The sequence below is a fragment of the Odocoileus virginianus genome, chromosome 14 (assembly GCF_023699985.2).
Source record: "Odocoileus virginianus isolate 20LAN1187 ecotype Illinois chromosome 14, Ovbor_1.2, whole genome shotgun sequence".
NCBI classification, from domain to species: domain Eukaryota; kingdom Metazoa; phylum Chordata; class Mammalia; order Artiodactyla; family Cervidae; genus Odocoileus; species Odocoileus virginianus.
The window spans coordinates 13401260-13426873 of NC_069687.1; the positions used below are offsets into that span (position 1 = coordinate 13401260).

The 25614-nt window shown below is 39.7% G+C and overlaps 1 long non-coding RNA gene across 1 annotated transcript in view; it reads right to left on the minus strand.

Annotated features, from left to right (window-relative positions):
• Positions 1–6638: 6638 nt before the first annotated feature.
• Positions 6639–25614, minus strand: part of LOC110147151 (uncharacterized) — a 65497-nt gene continuing 46521 nt past the window's right edge. Inside the window, exon 4 of the long non-coding RNA XR_002316762.2 lies at positions 6639–12491. This is a non-coding gene — a long non-coding RNA (uncharacterized lncRNA). The remainder of the gene's footprint in view (positions 12492–25614) is intronic.

Below are 25614 nucleotides of genomic sequence, written 5' to 3' on the forward strand. Positions count from 1 at the left end.
ATTATTTGTTCTAGTTCTGTGAAAAATACCGTTGGTAGTTTGATAGGGATTCCATTGAATCTATAGATTGCTTTGGGTAGTATAGCCATTTTGACAATATTGATTCTTCCAATTCATGAACACGGTATATTTCTCCATCTGTTTGTGTCCTCTTTGATTTCTTTCATCAGCATAATAAAAGCTGTATATGACAAACCCACAGCAAGCATCACCCTCAATGGTGAAAAATTGAAAGCATTTCCCCTGAAATCAGGAACAAAACAAGGGTGCCCACTCTCACCACTACTATTCAACATAGTTTTGGAAGTGTTGGCCACAGCAATCAGGGCAGAAAAAGAAGTAAAAGGAATCCAGATAGGAAAAGAAGTGAAACTCTCTCTGCAGATGACATGTTCCTCTACATAGAAAACCCTAAAGACTCTACCAGAAAATTACTAGAGCTAATCAATGAATACAGTAAAGTTGCAGGATATAAAATTAACACACAGAAATCTCTTGCATTCCTATACACTAACAATGAGAAAACAGAAAGAGAAATTAAGGGAACGATACCATTCACCATTGCAACAAAAAGAATAAAATACTTAGGAGTATATCTACCTAAAGAAACAAAAGACCTATACATAGGCAAATGTTTTTTCTGTAAAACCCAGATAGCAATATTTTTGGCTTTGCAGTCATACAGTCTCTGTCACATTGCTCTGTTCTGCCACCATAGCACAAAGCAGTCAGAGGCAATGCTGGAACAAATCGCCTGACACGGTTCCAATACAACTGTTGGGTTTTTCCTTTTCTGCAAACACTGGCATCAGACTGGATTTGTCTAAGGATCTTAGTTTGCCAACTTATGTTTTAGGTTATAAAAGATAACTATTAGCCAAATCAAGCGTACTGACAACGTAACAAATATTTATGTGCAGTGAAGTCATTGAATTTCAGAGCTATTTGTACCAATGGCAGAATCTCCAAACTTCTTGGAATCATTGCAATGTAAAATTTTAGCATCTAAATGTCAACCAAGATGTGGGATGAATAATATGGTAGCTACTAGCCATGTGTAAGTGCTTATGTTCAGATATATTAAATAAAATTAATTATAATTTAATAAAATATAAATTTAATGTTGAATTTCTCAGTTACACTAGCCACATTTCAAGTGTTAAATAGATATATGTGGTGGGGAGCTGCCATATTGGAGAACAAAGAATATAGGATATTTCCACAAAGGTCAGAACTTTATTGGGTAACACTGACCTGGACTATACATATTATACAAAAAGAGAAACCAAAACTTTTCTGTGCACTATCTTGCTATAAACCGTGGGGCGGTTTAGTGGGAGCATGCATATGTGTTCAGTTGTGTCTGACTCTTTGCAACCCTATGGGCTGTAGCCCACCAGGCTCCTCTGTCCATGGGATTCTCCAGGCCGGAATACCGGAGTGGGTTGCTGTATCCTCCTCCAGGGGATCTTCTAGATCCAGGGATCGAACCCCTGTCTCTTATGTCTCCTGCCTTGGCAGATGGATTCTTTAACCACTAGCGCCACATAGAAGCATCAGAAGCCAATCTGAGTTCTTCTAGCTCCCAGTGTCTCCTGCACAACAGGAGATAATCAGCAATAAAGAACAGCCTTCTGAAAATACTATGTGTAGCAGCCCAAGACAGAAGGAAGGTCATTTAAGGGCAAAGTTATTTAAAGATGTCATGGACCTATTCACCTGAGGCACCAGAATCTTGGTGAAGGCCATAGTGATATAAAGTTTCTCCACAGAAATGTCTAGAAAAGTTCCTTGACATGGAACCTAGAGACAAAAGAAATGTGAAGATAACCTCTTATTTGGAGAGTTTATATATAAAGAAAGGGTTTGTCTAATCCTAATGTCAAATCCTTTCCTTTGAAGGAGCAGAGAAACTCCTTTCTGAGGATGTATGCATGTATGGATGTGAGATTTGGACTATAAAGAAAGCTGAGTGCCAAAGAATTGATGCTTTTGAACTGTGGTGTTGGAGAAGACTCTTGAGAGTCCCTTGGACTGCAAGGAGATCCAACCAGTCCATCCTAAAGGAAATCAGTTCTGGGTGTTCATTGGAAGGACTGATGTTGAAGCTGAAACTCCAATACTTTGGCCACCTGATGCAAAGAGCTGACTCATTTGAAAAGACCCTGATGCTGGGAAAGATTGAAGGCAGGAGGAGAAGGGGATGACAGAGGATAAGATGGTTGCATGGCATCACCAACTCAATGGACATGAGTTTGAGTAAACTCTGAGAGTTGATGATGGACAGGGAAGCCTGGCATGCTACAGTCCATGGGGTCGCAAAGAATCAGACATGACTGAGCAACTGAACTGAGCTAAACTGAAAGGGTGGATTAAATGGGATTGCCACGGATCTGCTTTAAAAGGAGAGATCTCTGGTTTGCCTGTATTATTTAGGTTCTGTGGGTCCCTTCTCTCTGCCCCAAGCTATTCACACTCATGTCACTCTTAAGAGTCTTTTGCTTGCCCAGTGGTCCTTATATCCCAGTCTCTACCTGTACAGTGACCAAAAACTCACTGTTGAGAATTTCGGGTGTGTGCTCAGTCACTGCAGTTGTGTCTGACTCTTTGCAACCCTACGCACTATAGCTCACCAAGCTCCTCTGTCCATGGAGATTCTCCAGGCAAGAATACTGGAGTGGGTTGCCATGCCCTCCTCTAGGGAATCTTCCCCACCAGGGATCCAACCCATGTCTCTTAGGTCTCCTCTAGGTAGGCGGGTTCTTTACACTTAGTGCCACCTGGGAAACCCCATTAAGACTTTAAAAAAAAGTCTCAAAAAAAAAGATAACATCTGTAGTCCCTAGAGGTGTTGCTTCTACAAAATACCTAACCCCCACTTCCCTTTTTACCCAGAAATGTCTTCTAGTGCTTTCTTTTTGGTTAGTTATGCATTTTCAGACTCAGTCATCTGAGTTTTCTCTTTATTGACTTCTGTATTCTGTGTTCACCCTGAAATTGGGAGAGCTCCATCAATCTCCATTTTGGTAGAAAGAATCATTTTCAGATTAGGATGGAGCCAAACGGTGGACCATCTGCCACATGGCACTTTCTAGAGAGCATGGTCTGCAGGTGCCTGGAATGTTGCTGTGTAACAACTCCATTTCTACTGTCCCATGAGTTTTAGCACCCTCTTCTTGAAAAGCTTTTTCCTACTGAGCTATTATCTTCCCCTTGACTATTTTTAAAAAGTGCCTGGACTTCCCTATTGGCACAGTGGTTAGGAATCCATCTGCCAGTGCAGTGCACATGGGTTTGATCACTGATCAGGGAAGATTCCACATGCTGCGGAGCAGCTGAGCCCCTTGTGACTCAACTACCGAGCCCACGTTCTGCAATTTCTGAAGCCCATGTCCTAGAGCAGAAGCCCAGGCACCACAGTGAAGAGTAGCCCCGCTGGCTGAAACTAGAGAAAACACATCTCGTGCAACAACAATAAAAAAAGTGTCTGAATTGCTGTAAGACCCCAAATGGTATGCTAATACTAAATGAAGGTCTCAGGTCTGGTTGTCTGGAGAAGATACTGAGACTGATTAAGCTTGGAGGCTGATCGGGCGTGAACCGGCAATAGTACTTGTAGAAGTGAGAGAGGCAGGATAAGACAGAGGGAGACATTGAACTGAGAAGCAAAAGAGGCCCCAGCTGATCCAAGAAGAGCTCTCTGAGAACAGGGATGGTCTGCAGTTATCCCAAAGTGAGACCGGGGGCAGGTCTACGTCTAGCTCTTGGATGGGTTCCCCCCAGGAAGGAGGCATAAACTGTAGTGGGGCAGTTCCTTTGGTCAAAGGCTATTTACAGAGAAGGAAGCAGCTGCCACAACAGTTACCAATATACCCAGCAGCCAAGGGAATGAGTGTGCCAGTCCTGAAGGGACATCTGGGCCATGCCTCATAGCATCCACTATTTATTAGGTGACGGCTACCCTGGGGGCTCAGACGATAAAGAATCTTCCTGCAAGGCAGGAGACCTGGGATCGATCAGTGGATCAGGACGATCCCCTGGAGGAGGGAATGGCAACCCACTCGAGTGTTCTTGCCTGGAGAATCCCATCGACAAAGGACCCTGGCGGGCTATAGTCCGTGGAGTCGCGAAGAGTTGAACAGGACTGAGTGACTAACACTTTAACTTTCAATGGGAGTTACTGGCACAAAGTAGATGTTCAAGAAATTTTTGGAATGTTCTGAAATTATATGTCAGATGTTTGGATTTTTTAATATTTATTCTTATTATATTTCGACCATTGTTGTGGCATGTGGGATCTTACTTGCGGCATGTGAACTCTTTGTCATAGGAGGTGGGATCTAGTTCCCTGACCAGGCATTGAAGCCAGCCCCCCTGCACTGGGAGCCTGGAGTCAGCCACTGAACCACCAGGGAAATCCTTGGTTGTTTCATTTCAGTTCAGTTCAGTCACTCAGTCGTGTCCGACTCTTTATGACCCCATGCACTGCAGCACACCAGGCTCCCTGTCCATCACCAACTCTTGGAGCTTGCTCAGACTCTGTCCATTGAGTCAGTGATGCCATCCAACCATCTTATCCTTCTCTTCTTGCCTTCAATTTTCCCAACATCAGGGTCTTTTCCAGTGAGTCAGTTCTCATTGGAAACAACAGTAATAAGGATAGTCTTTAGATTCCTTGTAAAGGTGGATAAAATGAAGCCACATGAATTTGGATTTAGCCTATTGTGACTGGCATTGTATAAAGTAACCGATTTAGGTCTAACAGAATTTTTAAAAATTAAGTTTCTTCAGCTTATCCCTTATATAAGGCACATCAACCTACTTTGTGGTACTAAAATGGGAAGCAATATAGCAAATAAAAGTGGCTAAAAGTAGCTAAAGAAATAGAAAAACTCTATCCAGATATAGAAATTCTGTCTGCATTTTTATTCTTGTTTAAAAATAATTCATTCTAATTTAAAGTAGATTACTGAACTCATTTAACTAATACAAATGAACTTATTTTCAAATCAAGATTCTGTTTGCATGGGTTAAAGCAAATAACTTTTTTCTAAACTTAGTTGATTGAAAGATGAAGAAATGTATTTAAAAATCTGCCAGCATAGGAATATAGTGACCTTATTACATCCTTAGAACTACCCTGAACGTATGGAGGATTCTGAAAGTGCTGGGGGACATGACTATCTACAAAAATGTCAGGAAGTCAAAACTCATGCAGAGGAAATAAAAACACAGTGTAATTCTGAATAAAAGAACCATCACTGCTGAGTTAATACCATGGTCTTGTTAGCTAAATGGGGACATGGAGGCTTAGTCATTCTCAGAGGTTAAGTATGACTCTCCCAGGGCCCACCTTAGAAGAGTGTACTTCTTCCAAAGATGCTCAATTTCTCAACTCGTTTCTAGAACTTCCTTAGGAAAACTGCCCTTACAACTTGTTTCACATTATTCTACTATGTTTATTATTTGTCTTTGGGTTTAACTTGGGAAATGGCCAAAGTAAAAAATAAAATCAAATTTAGGAATAATTCTCTTGATCCAAACTAAGTTATAATTAAGCTATAATTTTCTTCTGGAATGGCTCAAAGAGTTGTTCATTCATTCATAATACAATTTTATTTAAATTGTGATATAATTGACGTATAACATTGTGTAAGTTTAAGGTGTACAATGTGTTGATTTCATACATTAACATATTATAATACGACTACTACAGTAGCATTACTTTACATCTCAATCATGTCACATAGCAATCATTTCTTTTTTGTGACTTACTCACAGCACTTTAAGTCTATTATACACTGTTGTTGACTATTATCACCATGCTGTGCATTCGATCTCAGGAAATTATTCATCTTCTAGTTGGAAATTTGTGCCCTTTGTTCAACATGCAATCACTGTAAACTCTCCCATGGAAATCACGCATGTGTGAATCTCAACACTAGGCATTGAAAGATGCCCACTGAGCCTTGGACAGATAGGCTGCAAGAGAGTGTTTAAAGAGGGGTCCCTCATGAGGCGCACTGGACAAAGGAGAGCATGGGGATCCCAGGGCCAAACAAATTAGTTGGGTGTCCAAAATGAGACCTAAACTTGGAAAACATGTGGTTTTCTTTACTCAAATCCCTTCTATCCTTGCCTCAATTCTCCGTTTCAGTTGTGGGTTCAGAAAAACTATCTGGCTCAGAAATAAGGAGGATAATGAACAAAAAGTTACACAAGAAGGAAGTTGAGGGAATGTGTAGATAATGCAAAATAGGGTCACTAAAATGCCATAGTAATTAGAATGGGAATAAATAAACATTCCAGAAGTCTCCAAAGGATTAATTTTTGACACAATTAATTTTATTTGCTTTGGAAACATGAAGTGGATTTGGTCCTCATCTGGATGCAATTGAGTCTTCCCCATCCTAGGCTAGATAGTTATTTTTTTATTTTTTATTTTTTTTACTGATTTTAATATGTTGCCAGTGCCAAAAGTCCTCTGGGTAAATATATTGGATTTATAAAAATGCCCAACAAAATTAAATTAACCAAATTGTTGAATGAATGACTCACAAAATGTGACATTTTCATTGAATAAATATTTTCACTCCCACTATATTTAGCTAAGAGAAAAAAAAGGAAAAATTCACAGATCCAAATACTTTGTGCATTTATTATGAACATGTGTACAATTCAGTGTCAAACTTTTATACACAGGTAGGTGGCGTAGGTGACTGAAGATTGGTCCTATTTAAACAACTCCTAAGATAGTTCTTTTTGTTCACTCCAATTTTTTTTTTTTACTTGAAAACTTACTTTATTATACTTACAATTACTTATAAGTTCTACAAATGAAAGCAAACTCCAAACCCAAGGGAACTGATACCAGACCTTGCTAGCCATTTGCTATTGTCATATTTCACTCATAGGGTCATGCCCCATTCTGAGGCAGTTTTCACATTTAGCATCCACAGTCTTTTCCCAATTGTCGATTTTTTTAAAGAGATTTATCAGGTTTGTTTTTTTTTAATATATATTTGGGGGATAATTGCTTTGCAATGTTTGTTAGTTTCTGCTGTACAACAATGTGAATGAGCTAGAAATAGACATATATCCCGTCCCTCTTAAGGCTCCTTCCCACCCATCACCATCTCTTCCCTTTAGGTCAACATCGAGCCTCAAGCTGAGTGATATGCACTCCAGATTTTTTAAACACTCTTCAAAGAAATTGTCTGAAGGTTAAAATGATGCCGCATTTTTAGTTAGAAAAACATTGCATGACTCTCTGGTTAGACTGTAGAAAAAGTTTGGTAAACTGGGAATACATTTTAAGTCTGTAACATACCAGCTTTTAAAAGAGGGTCCTTTAAAAAACAGTCTTCATATTTATCAAGGAAAATAGACCCAGTTACTTGGGAGGAAACAAGAAGTGACAGCTGGTGCTGGTGATGACTTTTGTAACAGACTGGGGAAACACTTGTATCGATAGTGATTTCTCAGGGAGGTAAAACTGTTATTTTCATGTTGTTTAAACATGAATGGTTTGTTTCAATTACTTAAATCTCTGTGTCTATATTTATGTCAATATCGTAATCTCTTGTTGATACACACAGTGGCTTTCAACTTCAAGAGGTTTGTGTTACATGAAACTCTGTGAAGCCCTAACAAGTGATAGAAGTGGGTCAGAGGTCCGAGTGGAGAAGGACCAAACAGAACGTAGGTGCTATGGGGGGGGAGAATTATGAAAAGATGAGATTCATTTGGGTTGTGTGATGAAGATGTTTAGGTAGACCAGAGAGATGCCTCAATCAAGAACTTGGAGACAACTTTGAATGGTTATCATGGGCTTCCCAGGCAGTGCCAGTGGTAAAGAATCTGCCTGCCAATGCAGGAGACCCAAGAGAGATGAGCATTCGATCCTGGGTCGGGAAGATCCCTTGGAGAAGGAAATGGCAACACATTCCAGTATTCTTGCCTGGGAAATTCCATGGACAGAAGAGCCTGGAGGGCTGTGGTCAGTCCAGGGGGTCGCAAAGAATCACACATGACTGAGCGACTGGGCATAAGCATGGCTTATCATGGAAGATACACTATTTTCTTGAAAACCAAAGCTATCAACTATCAGAGGATAATTTATTAAAGTTCCATAAATGGTCACAGGACATTCTTTACCATCACAATCTTTCTTTGGGGAAATTGCTTGAATATTTTCCTAAGGACATTTCTACATAACTGAAAATTCAGAGTTGATTGTAAAAATATCTATTCTAGACTCTGTTTATGAAATTAGGTGAGATGCAGATTACTCTAACAGTGTAATAGACACAACCTTTCTCTTTTTTTCTCAATTTATCTACTTTTCAGTTTGTGGCCAATATATATAAATTAATTTAATATTGATTGATAAATTCAATTATTCATTTTAACAATTTATAAAACTCTTAAATGACCAGGCAAAGGGTTGTATATTCCTGGGAAGATGTGGTCATCTGGGTAAGGAAACCCCATATTGCTTTTGCCTTTTCTTTGTGCCCTGAATCACTTCCCCTCTCCTCTTGCTTATGCATGGGCTGGCATAATTTGATAAAGTGTTAGCCTGTAAACTTTGCTTCAGGCTCTGTTTTCCAGGAAGCTCAGGCTAAAACAGTCTTCAAAATTCCTTTTCTGTTTAATGGCTCCCAAAGCCCCTTCCAGTTTTTACCCACTTGCTTAAGGCTATAATGCTAGAAGGCAGTGTGAGAGCTAAACCAATCTCTCTCTCCATTCACACCATATTCCCCGTAGCCAAAACTTGACTTCAGGCATCTATTCTTGCCCCGTCCTCAGCCCCAGTCTGAGAAAGCTTCCCAGTCTCTTTCTGAAAACCATTTGAAAATAAAAGAATAAAAGAAATGCCTTTTGATCATGAACTTCAGTGGGCAGAACTTGTCTTCCACCACTCTGCAAATGGAAACAAACATTCAAGAGTTAATCCTGAGAACAAATGGAAATCTTGTTTCAGAATGTTAATTGACAAACCATTTCCTATTTGAAATTCTTTCCTCTCTTGGTTTCCATCTTGCCATATACTTTTTCCTTTGCTAACTTCTCTAAGCATACGTGATTATTGTCTCCACCAACCCTAACTTCTGGTTTCCAAAGTCATTCTGGGTGTCCAATTCTAGCCCCACCCACATTCTTGGAAGTTCTCTCCATCTATTGCATCTCCTCAAATTTCTTTAAAGTGCCCTTCCGAGCAAGAGACCACAAAACATTGTAGGTCTGATTAGATGAATGGCTGCTCAGATTCTATATCTAATAGGTCTTTAATATTTGGGTACTCTTTCCCTAGGGTATGGTGGCTCTGAAAATTGGCCATGAGTCCCTTTGCAGAAGGACTGGGGAAATACCTTCCCTGTTTATTTTCCCGCACTTACCACACCTCCCTTCCAATCAATCATATGACTCTGGGTCTGGGAATTAACTTAGATCTTGAAATAGAGTGACATGAACTTTCTCTGTAGCTGTTGATATCATCCTTCAGACTTCACCAGACTTTGATTTTTAAATTATACAACTCAAGCAACCCCACAGTTATCGAAACACTTCTTTGTCTTTTCTCACTTTTTCAAACATAATTGCTGTAAATTCCTGTAGATTAAACACTATGATTCCCAACCTTAGTTCAACATCACTATTAGAGTAATTGCATCCACTTAACCTCAGACCTTTAAGTGTGGTCACCCAGCCTGGTCACAATAAGAGATAGTAGGCACAGTTGTTTGTTCTTGTTCAGTTGCTAAGTCCTGTCTGACTCTTTGTGACTCCATGGACTGCTGCATGCCCAGCTCCTCTGTCCTCTCCTGTCTCTTGGGGTTTGCTCAAATTCATGTACATTGAGTCAATGATGCCATCTAACCATGTCATCCTCTGTTGTCCCTTTCTCCTTTTGCCCACAATCTTCCCCAGCATCAGGGTCTTTTCTAATTAGTTGGCTCTTTTACATCAGGTGGCCAAATTATTGGAACTTCAGCTTTAGCACCGGTCCTTCCAGTGAATACTCAGGGTTGACTTCCTTTAGGATTGACTGGTTTGACACAGACCCACAGACAATTTGGGGAAAAAAAAAAGTCATATTGAGAGACGCATGGTTCAGGTGAAGTGTTTACAAAATCACCAGGCAAAGGACATTTGTTCTTCTGTGTTAGGTAAGAAAGGGACTTCTTTTGCTGACTGTTAGAGTTCTGGGAATTGAAGGATCAAGATCATCACATGTGTTGATCTATGGACATGTACACACTGCTATATTTAAAATGGATAACCAACATGGACCTACTTGGTTCCTATAGGGAACTCTCTTCAGTATTATGTAATAGCCTAAGTGGGGAAAGAATCTGAAAAAGAACAGACACATGTATATGTATAACTGAATCACCTTCTGTCCACCTGAAACTAACAGAAATTGTTAATCAACTGTCCTCCAATATAAAGTAAAATGTTAAATAAAATTCCCCACTCTTACTCTTTATCTCAGTTCTCACCTTTACCACAAAGGACCTATGGTATGCATTTAGTTTCCTTTGTGACTCTGTCATCCTGGTAACCAGATACTGTGCCAGAGTTTTCCATACAATCTTTCCTCAGTCTAAAGGAACGGAGCGTTCGCTTTAAAGCTGCCAGAGAGGTTTTCGGGGGGTTTTCAAAGTGTGATTTAGGTTGGCAATGTGTTGCCCTAAGCCTTTCATTTACTTCTGACACGTCCTCCATGGCTAACAGAAGTATCCCACTCCTCACCACCATCTTTATTATTACCACTTCCCTCCTACCAATCACGAACAGAAACCACATTGTCTCCTGATGCCTTGATTTCCAATACCTCAATTATCATTAGAGAAAAGCGTTAGTAACTGTTCCTACACACCACAGCCTTCATATCACCTCCAGACAAAGTCTTATCCCAAGGGGCAGCTTTCTATGATCAATTGTCTTAGCCTGCTGCTGCTGCTGCTAAGTCGCTTCAGTCGTGTCCGACTCTATGCAACCCCACAGACGGCAGCCCACCAGGCTCCCCGTCCCTGGGATTCTCCAGGCAAGAACACTGGAGTGGGTTGCCATTTCCTCCTCCAATGCATGAAAGTGAAAAGTGAAAGTGAAGTCGCTCAGTCGTGTCCGACTCTTAGCGACCCCATGGACTGCAGCCCACCAGGCTCCTCCGTCCATGGGACTCTCCAGGCAAGAGTACTGGAGTGGGGTGCCATTGCCTTCTCCCTGTCTTAGCCTAGATGCCTAGAATTATGGTATAACAAAGCTGACCTTCTAATCTTATGAAGCATCAATGAAGGGAAAAAACAAAGGAAGGAAAAGAGAAGACAAATCACGTCCTTGCATGACCAAGAAGGCCACAGTTTCACAGGAAAACAGAGTTAGTTGTGCGGATATATGAAATGTCTCCGGTAAGGCAAAATGGAATTCTTACTTCTCAGAACATGCCAATGGAATTGGGGTGGAAAGATGAACAATGTATCTGCCAGTTTTGCTCCATCTTTAACTGTCCAAAGATCCCTCTATGGGGCATTATCATCAGCCCCTCTGTGTAGCTGCTAAAGAAGCCAGACTTCTATGGGTCCAGCTGGGTAAGACCTAGATGCTAGAGCTCCTGCGTCCCACTGCTGAAGGTCCTTGCCCCTGCTAAAGACTGTCAGAATCAATGGTGTAAGCCCATGTGATAGCATCATGGTGGGGTTTTACCATCACAGCAGAAACAAGAACTACTGCTGGCTCCACGGGGACCAGAAAACAGGTCAGGTTGCCAAAGCCCTTAGTATAGCCTTATCTGAGCAGATCTGTGGAGATGGATAAACTGGGTCCAGCAGTTCGGTATGATGTAAATTCCAGTACTTTAAAAATGGTTACTTGTGAGACAGGCGCTGACCCTTTCATTGTTTCCTTTACTGGCCTTGGGACCAATGTCCAAGTAATGGTTGAGTCTAACTCTTATTTCTCTGTATCTTCTAATAATTCATCCTCAGATTATCAGAGAGTGGTGAACAAAACTAAGTGCCTGGGCTCACAAAAAACACCTTCTAGCCAAAGAGTCGGATAGTGGACAAATAGTGATGTACAATATAAAACCAAGTTAGGAAGTAAAGAAAGGCCAGTGCAGGAACTTCCATGCTGGTCCAGTGGCTAAGACTCCCTGCTTCCAATGCTGGGGGCCTGGGTCTATCCCTGGTCAGGGAACTGGATCCCCACATGCTGCAACTAAGACTTCACAGGCTGCAACTAAAATAACCTGGCACAACCAAATACATTTTTCTTTTTTTAAAAGAACATTCAGTATATACAAAGTGGAGAGCCAGTGTTTGTAAGTGGTCAAGGAAAGTCTCTTTGAGACCTTGAGCAGGAAAGTTAAACTTCCATTCTCTCAAGAGCATTGATTTAACACATCTTTGTGGGTACAAAGCATTCATCAGGCACTGGAAATCAGCTGTGAAAAGGATACTCATAGTTGCTGCTTAGCTTGAAGTCTAGGACAAAACAGAAGAGAAAGGAGAAAATAAATATATGGGTTTAGAGTGATTTCAAGGTTTTGCACAACGACTTCAAAAACTGGATATATGTGTAAATATCTACCATTTTTATGGCCAGGTTTTATTAAGCCATATAGAAGACTGCATTTTCAGTAACAGTGGTACTTATATGCCCAGAGATTTTTAATGTATAATGGAGATCAGATAGCCTCTGATGAACAGTCAGAGATTTCAGTTTTTTGTGCTTTTGAATTTAACTCAGAGGCTGTTACAAGAGGTTTTTTTCTCTAACTGTTTCAGTAAGGAATATTTCCTTGAGAATACTGTTTAATTTACCATAGCAAAATTTCACCAACAATGACCTTGCTTTATGCTATCTGATGCCTTCAATATACCTGGGTACCTGAACCTACTGTCCCTTCCAATATAAGTAGAAAACGTACTTAGTGAGAAAGACAGTGCATAGCAAATACATACTGCATGGAAAAAACAGCTGTATTTTGGTTTATGAAATGTCTCAATTTATTTTTCAAATATTTTGGATTAGATGAAACCCAACTAAGTTTTGCCAAGAACGTTTCCCCCTTAATTTCTGAAATCATGTGCAATTTTGCAGAAATGTACTCCATATGTTTCTGTTTCATTTACACTTAAATCACCAAAATATTGCTTTGTAAGATCTATTTGATGCCCAAGAAGCCATTTGAATTAGTCCAATACAGTGTTTTTAAACCAAGATAAAACTCTCATACCATAAAATTCACCCTTTTGAAGTGTACAATTCAGTACTTTTCAATATCTTTTCAAACTTGTGCGACCATTACCACTATCTAATTCTAGAACCCAATATAGGTTTTAAACATTGCGTTCACTGGACGCTGAATTGTAATGCTAGGAAATGCATGAACGGGCTGCCTGTAGGCTTTACCTTGAAGCTCCTGGACTGGAAGTTGATGTGAGTTTTTTCTTTAAAAAACAGAGACTTGTTCCAGCCCTAATATTAATACCACAGTCATAAATCAGAAAAATCTGTTTCAACAAAGTGGCTGCAGGGCTCAGGGGTTATCACAAGGATGACTTTCTCTGTTGTGAATGATATACTACTTTGGCCCGAGTTGAAAATTCTACTGCTTTATGGCTCAGACCCATCCCCTTTTTTCTGGTAGTTTTGAAAGTTTTTTGACCTGCAAAATCCCAGACCCACTGGGTCCTGATCACACAAATTTTGGCTCCATAGTTCTGCTAGGTCTTACTTACCACCCCATCCAGCTAAGTCATTGCCAGAAAAAGAAGAGACTATAGAAAGCGGACTTTGAAGACTGAATGTTCCCCTAGTGACCTCTGCATATTGAATTTGGAACAGTCCCCTTAAGAAGGAATGGGAATAGTGAGTCATAAAACTTAATTTGTTATCTCAGTGAGGCCCTACAGATAGCATTTAAGGATATTGCTCTATCAGTTTTTTAAGGATAAAATAGATTTCTGTTGAATACTAATATCCTCCTTTGTCAACTTTAGTTCTCAATGTAAGTATACTGGCTTTAGAACATGGGAAAGAAACAAAACAAATAATAGAATGACACAAAATAAAATAGAAAGGCAGTGTATTTAGCCATATATCCTAGCTTTTTAGGGATCATAACCCCAAATTCTAGAAATTTGGTCTTTTAAGACTCTCATTTATTTGACACAAAGTAAGTCATGCTAAATGAAAAAAAAATTAGCATCATGTTATTTGCAGACATAACTTATAAGGTTTTATAGACTTTTTTCATATTTAATACCCAAATTCTCATCTAAAAGTGGGAATAACAACTGGAATCCCACAAAATTAATACAGAATAAATTAAATGATGATTTACACATGAAAAAGTGGCCAGCAACATGCTTGGAACAGCAAAGATAAATAATTAAAGAATTTGTACTGATATGCACTGATGGGTTGACCAATGATTAGACAACTAGAATTTATTTCTATATTTGTTCTTCCAGGATATAAATGGTAGTCACTGTTCTTTTCTGTGAATGCATTGCTTCATTTGCAAAATAAACACCATGTCGAAGAAAAAGTGGTTTGTGTGTGTATTAAGCATCTCATAATGGAACCACCATTTATTATGATCACTGTGAACATGTAGCAAGAAGCTTATTCCAAGAAAGCCTAGCATTTTAAAGTATCACTTGACACAATAGCTCATCAGTTGTCCTCTTTTACCATAATAACCTAAGCAACAATGCCTGAACTCTACAAATAAGGTAAGTTTTGCTGTATCCTGTTTTTTTCTTATGTCCTTAACTTGGCAGTGTTTTTTGTTCATGTGACAACAAACTGTCTGGATGAAAAGTAAAATATTCAATCATCTAGATGTTTTGTCTATACAATGCTACATGTTTTGCTATTATGTAGACAAAACATCCAGATAATTGATTTTTTTCCCCCTTTTAATCCAGATGTTCTGGCATTATTTACACATAGCTCACATCTAGTTTACTATTCACTAAAACAGGAAGAGAACACAAACATAAAAGGTGACTTTGAATGACATGAAAAACTTACTGGGCACTAGATCACAGGTGAGCATTTTCCTGCATTGGAATAAATCATTTCCTGAATATGGTATTTACTTTGCACTTTTATACTTCACATATATAACATTATCTAGAAAAAAGATGATTGGATGTACACAATGTCTAAAACACTGGTCACAAGTTATTTAGGATGACAACAAAGAGGAAAGTCTGTTTTGAGGACAATCCCTTGATGTCGTGAATGTGGGAGTATTAATCCTGACAATTACCTACACAAATCATCCTAAACTATTTTCTCTCCCTTTCTGCTCTCCAATACCAAGGGTTGAAAAGCCAAATGCTTAATTTCTTGGTCTCTCAGTAATGCATGGGTGGCTAAATGGCCAAATTTTTGACAGTGAAGTGTGCCATGGGATTTCCGAGCATGCCTCTTAATTAAAAGAACAGCTACAAAGGAGAGTTTAATTGGCTCTGTTCCTTCTTTATTCTTTTCTTTGTCAAGTGTGGATATGATGCTGGAGCTGGGGAAACCCTTTTGCAACCATAAGACAACAACATGAGAATGGAAAGTTAACAAATAGTGGATAGGGTTCAATGGACGTAAGGGAGAATGGGTCCTTGACACCATTAGGCTTCCCATCCCCATACTTTTTATTAAATAAAGAATCAACATCCTTATGTTTTAACTGCTGTTATTCATGTATTTTGTTACTTGCAACTGAAAACATTCCTGTCTGGTAAAGTAATGCCGACATTGTCTTCCTTTGACATTTAAGAAAACCCTGGCAGAGAATGTTGAACTGACCTGTATAATGTCAGAACAGCAAAATTAATCAAAATTAATGTGAAAACAAAACCAAGGCCCAGGTCTCCAGGCTTAAATTGCTCTTTGCTCCTGCTGCCAGAGGAGGCTTCATTGGTAGCTCAAAGGTAAAGAATCTGCCTGCCAACGCAGGAGACACAGGTTTGATCCCTGGGTTGGGAGGATCTCCTGCAGAAGGAAATGGCAACCCACTCCAGTATTCTTGCCTGGAAAACCCCATGAACAGAAAAGCCTGGTGGGCTATGGTCACAAAAGAATAAGATGACTTGGTGACCAAAAACAACACTTGCTACCAGGACACACTGGATTTCTGAAGGCACGAAATGTTGATAAACCAAATGTCCAGGACTTAACTTTTAAAAAGTGAGATAAAATGTCACAAACTAACAAAGGTAATGGTGAAAAACTGCTCAAAGACACTTACTTCAGCATCATGGATTCTTCTAACTTGCTACACATGGGACATATCAGAACATCTTTTGAGTTTTAAAAACTGTAGGGATTCAGAATCAGAATTCAATATTCTGATACTCTGTTTCAACACAATAATCTCTCAGTCCTGTTTTAGTGGCAATGCAACAAGTTGAATGGCAGAAAAAACATGGGTGTTAAGAGCCAGACTTAACACTTCTGCCTCGGTACTTGCCAGACAGGCAACTTCAGGATAGGCACTTATCTGCTCACTTTCCTCATGTGTAATACAGTGTTAATCCAATGCCCCTCTTCAGTTCTTGTGAGGCATAAATAAGATAATGAGATAATAAACACACAGATATTTATTATCTATGATCACTGTGAATGTGTAGTAAGACACTTATTCCAATAAAGCCTAGCATTTTAAAATATTACGTGATGCAATGTCTCATCAATTGTCAGTACATGGTAAACTATTGCAATTTAATAAGTAGTAGCTATTATTGTTGGACTTCTCTGATGGTGCAGCAGGAAAGAATCCACCTGCAATGCAGGAGATGCAGGTTTGATCCCTGGGTTGGGAGGATCCCCTGGAGATCTTCCCGAGTGGAATAGCAACCCACTCCAGTATTCTTGCTTGGGAAACCCCATGGACAGAGGAGCCTGGTGGGTTACTCTTTTGGGGTTGCAAAAGAGTTGGACATGACTTAGCAATTAAACAACAAAGCTATTATTTTTACTAGCAAATTAAGTAATGGACAAATCCAGATGATATGAATGCCCTGAGCAAAGTCACTGTCCTCCACTCAAGTGGCCTTCTGCAGTATGGTTGTGATGACAGGGGATGGAAAGTCCTCACAGTAGAGATGGGCAAAGATGCCACTAGGCAGCCCCAAGACGTACTGTTTTAATGTTACGTGACCATGGCTTGTGGCACTTCCATCACATAAAACGCTCAGGTTGATGTTGGGGATCATTTGTTTACTCGGTCCTCTTGTTAAATGAAAGGTCCAAGTGAGCCATCAGACTACCTGAAAGATACATTCTGGTTTTCATAGCTGTACTCAACATGGTGAATAACTTAGTTCCATTCTACATTTAAAAAGCCTCTTGTCAAAGCACCTTGGTGATTGACAGCCTGAAAAAGGAAATTAAAGTCCTAACAGTGAGTCAAATATCATGACTGGTCAACACATACATCTGCTGATTTCTAAATTCAAACGGGCTCTTGTTACAGTAAGTTTAGCTTACTGTGTGTTCACACAAAATAACAATTACCCAGGAAGCTCTTTCTGTCCTGAATTCTCAAATGCAAAATAAAACCTTGGGCTCTTGGCTAAAGGTAGAACCTGGCACTCGATTCGATTCCCAACACAGGGAGTGCAGCTGGAGCAAGAGGACTCTGAGCCCAGCCCCATTATTTTTGCATCCTATAATATTTCCTATAAACCTGGCCCAGGCCCACAAAAGAAAGACAGTTGGTTTTTAGGAATTGGCCTTGATTTTCTGCTTGGGACAGTGAATACCAGGAATCCATTCCTAATGAAAAGCAAACAGAGGCTCACTACTTTCCCCCATACATTCCTTACATAGTTATATTTGAACGTATTCTGTGGAGACGGTTTTTGCTACAAGCTCTACATGCAGAGGGTGTGCACAGGAAAGCCTCATCTGGAGGGTTGGGGCTGGAATAACTAACTGGAAGTTAACCCTTGTGTGCTCATGAAGCCCTTGAATCTGCACTTCTTCTGCCTTCTCAGAAGCATCCTGTCCAGCTGTTGTTATTCAGTTGCTAAATCAGGCTTTGTGACACCACCGACTATAGCATGTGGGGCTCCTCTGTCCTCCACTATCTCCCGGAGTTTGCTCAGATTCTTCCATTGAGTCAGCTATCTAACCATCTCCTGTTCAGTTCAGTTCAGTTCAGTCACTCAGCCGTGTCTGACTCTTTTTTACCCCATGAACCGCAGCACTCCAGACCTCCCTGTCCATCACCAACTCCCAGAGTCCACCCAAACCCATGTCCATTGAGTCAGTGATGCCATCCAACCATCTCATCCTCTGTTGTCCATGTCTCCTCCTGCCCTCAATCTTTCTCAGCATCAGGGTCTTTTCAAATGAGTCAGCTCTTTGCATCAGGTGGCCAAGGTACTAGAGTTTCAGCTTCAGCATCAGTCCTTCCAATGAACATTCAGGACTGATGGACTCGTTGGATCTCCTTGCAGTCCAAGGGACTCTCAAGAGTCTTTTCCAACACCACAGTTCAAAAGCAACAATTCTTCAGTGCTCAGCTTTCTTTATACTCCAACTCTTGCATCCATACATGACCACTGGAAAAACCATAGCCTTGACTAGACAGACCTTTGTTGGCAAAGTAATGTCTCTGCTTTTTAATACGCTGTCTAGGTTGGTCATAACTTTCCTTCCAAGGAGTGAGCGTCTTTTAATTTCATGGCTGCAATCACCATCTGCAGTGATTTTGCAGCCCAGAAAAATAAAGTCAGCCACTATTTCCACTGTTTCTCCATCTATTTGCCATGAAGTGATGGGACTGGATGCCATGATCTTAGTTTTCTGAATGTTGAGCTTTAAGCCAACTTTTTCACTCTCCTCCTTCATTTTCATCAAGAGTCTCTTTAGTTCTTCTTCACTTACTGCCATAAGGGTGGTGTCATCTGCATATCTGAGGTTATTGATATTTCTCCCAGCAATCTTGATTCCAGCTTGTGCTTCTTCCAGCCCAGCATTTCTCATGATGTACTCTGCATATAAGTTAAATAAGCAGGGTGACAATATACAGCCTTGGTATACTCCTTTTCCTATTTGGAACCAGTCTGTTGTTCCATGTCCAGTTCTAACTGTTGCTTCCTGACCTGCATACAGGTTTCTCAAGAGGCAGGTCAGGTGGTCCTGTTCAGATGCATCTTCAATCAAGGACCAGTCACATCAACTATGACTGGTCCTTGGGAGATGGAAAGTCACGCTGCTTCCAATATTGTCAGCTTGGACCTAATATATTCCTATAGAATTCTCCATTGATTTTCATTTTACTGTTAGGGAAATACAGGCAATTCATCCTCTTCACTGGCTAGGCAAACTTGCGATTCCCAAGGTAGGTTCGTTGAAATGGAAGAAAGTCCTGAGTCAGTACCAAAACTTGAACTCTTACTGATTATGCAACTATTTTCCAGCTAGAAGTTGCAGTTTCATCATCTCTAAAACACCTGAAACAATGTCGAATCATATAAATTGGGAGGTATTATATTAAGGAATACGAAGACATTCTAAAAAGAGCTGCAAGACAAGATTCATTTTCAGGCTATTTATGTACATTTTTATTATATTTTAATTAAACTTTTAATTTTGATATGCTTATAGATTCACAGGAAGTTGTTAGAAATAATACAGAAACCCTTGACCCAGTTTCTCCCTTGGTAAACAGTTCAGGCTGCCATGACAAAATATAATAGACTGGGTGGTTTAAACAACAGACATTTACTCTCGTTATTTGGAGGTGATTATTGTTCAGTCTCTCTAAGCTGTGTCTCACTCTTTGTGACCCCATGGCCTGCTGCACACCAGGCCTCCCTGCTCCTCACTATCTCCCAGAGTTTGCACAAGTTCACATCCACCGAGTCAGTGATGCCATTCAACCATCGCATCATCTGTTGCCCTCTTCTCCCTGTGGCTTCAGTCTTTCCCAGCATCAGGGTATTTTCCAATGAGTTAGCTTTTCCTATCAGGTGGCCAAAGTATTGAAGCTTCAGCTTCAGCATCAGTCCTTCCAATGGGTATTTAGGGTTGATTTCCTTTAGGATCAACTAGTTTGATCCCCTTGCTGTCCAAGGGACTCTCTCCAGAGTCTTCTCCAGTACAATTCGAAAGCATCAATTCTTTGGCGATCAGCCTTCTTTATGGTTCAACTCTAATGTTTGTACATGACTACTGGAAAGATCATAGCTTTGACTATAGGACCTTTGTCAGCAAAGTGATATCTTTGCTTTTTAATATGCTATCTAGGTTTGTCATAGCTTTGGAGGCTAGAAGTCCAAAATCAAGTTGCTGGTATGTTTGGTTTCTGCTTAATATTTCTTTTCTTCTAGCCCTTGAAAAATATTGTGGCACTTTCTTCTGGCCTCCATGATATCTGGTCAGAGATCCATCGTCATTTGAATTGTTTTTTGTCTATAGAAAAGGCATCATTTCCTTATTCACTGTGTTACAGATGTACTGTTTGTCTTTAGTTTGCAGGAGTTTGACTGTAACATTTCGTGGCGTGGATTTCTTTGAGTTTATCCTGTTTGGGTTTCACTCAGTTTCTTGAATCTGTATTTTATGTCTTCCGCTAAATTTATGAAGTTTTCCACCATCATTTCTTTCAGCACTTTTTCTGTCCTCTTTACTGGCAAGCTCTATCATTCTATCTATGTGTCTATCTATCTACAGAGAGAGAGATTTTAAGGAGCTGGCACACACATTTGTGGAGGCTTGGCAAATTCAGAATCGGCAGGGTAGGCTGGCAGGCTGGAAACCAGAGAAGAGTTTGAGCTCAAGTCCAAAGTTGTCTGCTGGCAGAATTTCCTCTTTATCTGGGGATGTAATTATTTTTATATTAAGGCTTCAAATGATTGTATGCAGCCCACTCACATTATGGGGAGTAATTTGCTTCACTCAAAGTCTACTGATTTAAGTGTAAATCTTATCTAAAAAATACCTTCACAAAAATATCTAAAATAATATTTGACAAATGATCTGGATACTACGGCCTAGGCGAGTTGCCACATAACATTAATTATTACAGTCCCACAGGTCTCTGAGGCTCGTTCATTTTCCTTTTTCAGACTGTTTTATCCTTGTTGATGTTTGGATTGAGTAACTCCTATTGTTCTATCATCCCTTACTCCTTCTTTTCTCTGTTCCCTCCCTTTTTCTCTCATACTATCTCCTGAGTTTTTAATTTCAGTTATTGTATTTTCAGTTCTAAGTTTTCCATCTAGCTTCTCTTTGTATTTTCTCTTTGCTGATGATCTGTATTTTTTATTTGTCTCAATCATGTTCATAGTTGCTTACTGATGCATTTGTATGATGACTACTTAGACAGATAATTCTAGGGTCTCTCATCTTCAAGTTGGCATTTACTGATTGCCTTTTTATTCAGCTGGAGATCTTTCTGATTATTTGTATGATAGGTAAGTTTTCTACTGAAATCTGAACATTTGGGGTACTCTGCTATGAAACTCTGGATGATTTAAACCTCTTATTTTAGTTGTGTTCTCAGGCCCTGCTTTGGCAGGAAAAAATGTGGAGGAGACTGCCTCATTACTTCTTGGTGGGAACAGACATCCGGGTTCCCTTCTTAGCCTCCCTGGACACTGATGGGCATAGGGGGTAAGCTTGGTAGTGCTGAGTATTTGTGGGAATTTCCACTTCTAGCTATGGAGGAGGACATGGCAACCCACTCTAGTATTCTTGCCTGGAGAATCCCATGGACAGAGGAGCCTGGCAGTCTCTACAGTCCATGGGATAACAAAGAGTCAGACATGACTGAAGTGACTTAGCACACCACTACCAGCTAAGTATCTCAAGCTGGATGGAAGGATAAGAGTTAATGATACCATGGGGCTGAGGGTGGCCTTGTTCCCAGTGAGCAGGGGTTAAAAGTTCTGACTCTTCCCTTGACCTCCTCTGATATCACTCCAGCTGGAAGTGGAAATTCCAACTGCCCAGCACTAACAAGCTTGCTCCCACTGCCGTCAGTGTCCAGGAAGGCTGACAAGGGAACTTGCATGCGGGGTCCCTCATTAATACTGGGCTTGGTAAAATTCAGCCTTCCTGCTTAGCCTTCTCTGAAACCACCTTGGTAGGAGTTTGGGGCATCCTATTAAGGCCTGCTGAGGATGGAAGTCTAGCCTCCCCACTCACACTGTGCTGGTGAGAGATTCCCTACTTCCTTGTTTTTGGCAGGGGAAAGTGAGATTTGCCAGGGATGGGAGTTGTTTGTATCCTTTGATGTTTCCAGGTTTCTGACTTCTTCTTCACTTCACTTGTGCATCTTGTGTGAGAGGCACAAGGCAAGAAGATACCTGGTAAATTCACCTTTATGTTGGCTCTTGGGTCCTGAGATCCCACCCTGACCACCGTCTTCTATCTTTCAAAGCATTCTCACATTTATTTTATATCTTATATTTAACTGTTCTTGGAACCCCATGGACTGCAGGCTCCTCTGTAGGCTCCACCAGGTACCTCTGTCCATGGGATTTCCCAGGCGAGGATGCTGGAGTGGATTACCATTTCCTTCTCCAGGCGACCTTCCCAACTCAAGGATCGAACCCGGGTTTCCTACAATGCAGGCAGATTCGTTACAGACTGAGCCACCAGGGAAGCTACTTAGCAGGAGAAATAGGAAAAAATATACTTACTCCAGATCCCCTGGAAGCAAAAACTATAAAAACTCACTTTTAATGAGGAGAGGTAAAAGGGTAAATGATATAAAATGACAATAATTTAATGTTGTAACTACAAAGGGATTATGGCTTGCCACTAAGCTAGAAATCATAAAAACAGCTTTTAACTAAGCTTTCTTAAGAGAATAATACTTTCACTTTGGCATTACCCTGAACTCCCATCTCAAGTTTTCTCACAAGAATCTTAAATGTTTTATAATAGTTGTATCTTTAGTTTATGATGACATTGAATTTATTTCTTCTAAACTGTGGTACAGGATATGAAAAATATTTACCACTGTATTTCTTATCACCAATCATACTTTCTCTGGAGGAAAGTGAACTATTTGCTTCTTTCCACATTCTTGGCTAGTTTCCAACTTTATCACCCATATTCATAAGCAAAAGAATTTAGGGTCACCTCAACTATATGTTTTCAATGAAGTCACAGACTATTCTAAGACCCTTTCCTTTGCCTTTTAAATATGAATGAAACTTTACATTTTTGTTGGTTTAAAACCAACTTAAAACTTGAGGTCTGGAAAATTTTTTCATTTTCAAAGCCTATAATAATTTTATTAGTGTAAAAAATCATAAATTAAATAGAAAAGTTCAAGATCTGAATTTTCTTATTTACTGATTAAAGGTATTAAAATTAATTAATTATAAGCTCTCGTCCAATGATAATCTTTCTACGCTTTCAGTTGACACAACACATTAGTGGCTAAAATGGAATTAGAACTTGCATATCCTGACTTCTACATATTTGACTATTCTTATGTCCAGCTGCTTCTCCCAGGAGGCCTATGAGAGAATTGGTTTTACCAATATTTTGATGGTGAAGAAGCAAGTTCATTGACCTGTGTCACCTACTAAGTAATTAATTCATTAAAATTTCTAAGGCAACATAATTAGTAGCTGGTAGAACCAGGACTCACTCTCTGTAAGCACTCTAACTCCAAATGTTGTGCTTGTCTATTTTTCCTACTGCTTCAAAATTCCCTTTCTGGGACTGATATCAAACTCTAATTCCTCTCAAAGGATGAACACTGGCAATGTCCTTTCTCCTAATTTTTCTCTGACTTCACCACCTTCTTTCTTAATATCTTACAGTGACTTACATTTGCATTTGAGATAAAGTCAAAGATCCTTATAGCCTCCATCAAAGCTCTTTATGAGGAGATTTTTGCTTCTGCCTCTTCTCATGATAGAGTAAGGCCTTCCTTGGAACAACTAGAAAAATGGACAGAATAAATCAAACAGTGGCTTTTCAGACACTGGACTACAGACAGTGCATCACTGTGATGTGTGAGAAAATGACAACGGATGAGATGGGCCCTACAGCGGCAGAGCTCACACCTGGATACAATTTAAGGCTATAGCAAAGGGAAGGGGGACTCAAACAGAGCCAACCAGTGTTTCTGAGTTGAGAGGATGAAGTTTGAGTCTCTGTCCCTTTTCAAGGGGGGCAGAGTTGATTAGAATCCTCAGGAAAGAAAAGAGAGGAGAAGAAGTAACTCCATAAAGAAGTGTCTGGATATTTGTGGAGAAAATACCTTAACTATTTAACTGAGTATTGATCTCCATACATAGGACAGAGAAAGAGGAAAATAACCAAGGGGAGAGGGAAAAAAATACACTGAAAAGCTATAGACGTTAAAAATTCCAGAGTTCATGCAGAGCTGAGAATAGTTCATGTGCCCATTGGCCAGAGTAAAAAGGCAGGCAATAAATAGTTGGTCAACCAGAGCACACAAAAGTGTATCACTTTAGTGATGGGATGAAATCAGCCTTATCCTGCAGGGTGCTCTGGCATGCCCTAACAAGGCATAGATGGATGATCAAAGGTCCTGCTGATTTCAAATAATATTAACTGTGAACTAGAAAAACGTCAAAACTGTACAAAGAAAATTTAAAGAACCTAGCGTCCCAAACCAAATTGTAAACTTCATGATATCCAGTACCCCTGCCCAAACATTATTAGGTATGTGAGAAAACAGGAAACTATAACCTATAATCATAAGAAAAAATCCAACAGACACATACACAGAAATGACAGAGATGATGGAACTAGCCAACAAGAAGAACGTTAAGATGATTACTGTAAATACATTCCATATGTTCAAAAAGGTAGAGAAGAAGCGTGGTTATGATAAAGAAATGAAAGATAAAAACAAAATGAAAGGGAACTTACAAAGTTAAAGAGCAAAGCATTTAAAATGCCTATTATATAGGATAGAATTAGACATGGACACTAAATTTTTAAAAATTAGTTATTTTGAAAAGATAGCAATAGAAGCACCCAAAATGAAGTACAAAGAGAAAGAAATGATAATTTCGGTGAATCAGTGGACTGAGTGACAATATCAAGCAGCTTAATAAATATATGGCTGGAGTTACAAAAAGAGAGGAGGAGAAACAGAAAAAAGGGTGAAATTAACGGTCAAAGTTTCTACAAATTTGATGAAACCGAGAAAGTTACAGATTCTAGAAGCTCAGCAAACTCCTATGAAGGAAACACAAAGAAAATCACCTCAAGTGATGATCAAATTCCTGGAAGCCAATAAATAAAAAATAATTTCAAAAGCAGCCAGAGAGAAAAAGCCCTGTTACATATAGACAAACAAAGATAAGAATGATAGCATATTTCTTAGAAGAAAAAAAATGCAAGCTGGGAAACAATGGAGCAATATCTTTAAAGAACTGGGTCAGAAAAATGTTAACTGAAAATTCTATGCTTGGCAAAAAATCTTTCAGAAATGAAGGCAAAATGAAAACTTCTTTAGATAAACCAAAATTTAGAAAGTAATTTCCATCAAATCTGTAGTATAAGACTTCTCAAGGAAAGTTATTCAGATAGAGGAAAACGGTAAGGGATGGAAATCTGAATCTGAACAAAGGAATGAAGAGA